Genomic DNA, 1,217 nt, shown 5'->3' with positions numbered 1-1,217 from the left:
TCTCTGAGAGGGGAGGAGAATCGAACCTGGCTCAGCCAGGCCGGCTGCACACAAGGCAAACGCCCCACTGCTGTGCCATTGCTCCAGCCTGAAATCCCACAGAATTCTCAAGCAACAATAATTCAACAAAACGTTTTAAAATTTTATATATTGGGGCTGGAGTGATAGCACAGGGGGTAGGGCGCCTGCCCTGCACACGGCCCAGCATCCCATATGGTCCCCGAGCACCACCAGGAATGATTCCCAAGTGCAGAGCCAGAAGTGACCCCTGAGCATCGCCAGGTGTGACCCAAAAAGAAAAATAAAAGGAAAAGAAAAGAAAATTATGTGTGTCAAAAAGGCCTGAAGGAGAGACCCAGGTTCCATCCCCATCACACATGGACCTTGAAAACCTCTGAGAGCAATCCCCAAGAGCAAACCTTAGGCACAGATCTGGAAATAGCCCCCAGACACAAAAAGGAAAGAATCAAGACCAGGCTGAAAAAGAGTCGCTTCTCGGGGAGGGAGGAGAGGGTGAAGTGACAGGACAGTGATAAGGCAACTGCCTTGCATGCAGCAGACCACCATTCAATCCCCAGCACTGCACAAGGTCCTCCAAACACAGCGAGGGAGACACCATGATCACGTAGGTGGTTTTCCCAGGGCAAGGCCCATCTATTGCACTTGGGATGCGCTGACCCCTGCGATTTCCCCAAATACGGGAAACTCGACTGCATGATCCAGAGACTCATAAATAAATCTCAAAAGAGATCAGTGAGCTGCAGAGATGCTTCCAGAGTCCAAAGTCATTGTTAGAATTCCTGGAGGGACATCTCGTACCTCACATCACTGATATACCAGGAATAGCACACCACATTGGACTGGATGTAAAGTAGAAAGCAACCACAAGGCTTAACCTGTAAACACGTTAGTAATCTTTTATACAAGAGCTTAATGGCTCCAGGTTGAGATACAACAATATTGACACTTTCTTTCATGGAAATCTGTTTTGATTGTTTTTAGTGAGTTAATTATAACAAGAATACAAAATAAATCATTTAAGGAAAATAGGAAATAATGGTGGTGGGAAGATGTAATGGTGGTGGGGTTGGTATTGGAATATTGATTATAATAAATTAATGTGAACAATTTTATTAAAATTTTAAAAATCTAAAAAACAAATAAAATATTTTTTAATTTTAAAATTATTTTATTTACTTAAAATGTTTTAAACATTT

The 1,217-nt window shown here is 42.8% G+C and overlaps 1 pseudogene; it reads left to right on the top strand.

Moving 5' to 3' along the window:
* The first annotated feature begins 603 nt into the window (after positions 1-603).
* On the top strand, positions 604-714 carry LOC130023427 (uncharacterized; annotated as a pseudogene).
* The last annotated feature ends 503 nt before the right edge of the window (positions 715-1,217 follow it).

This window comes from Sorex fumeus, unplaced genomic scaffold (genome assembly GCF_029834395.1).
Source record: "Sorex fumeus unplaced genomic scaffold, SorFum_2.1 ptg000002l, whole genome shotgun sequence".
Classification (NCBI taxonomy): domain Eukaryota; kingdom Metazoa; phylum Chordata; class Mammalia; order Eulipotyphla; family Soricidae; genus Sorex; species Sorex fumeus.
Note: the sequence above shows the minus strand (reverse complement) of the source record. Positions and strands in the feature narration are given on the sequence as shown.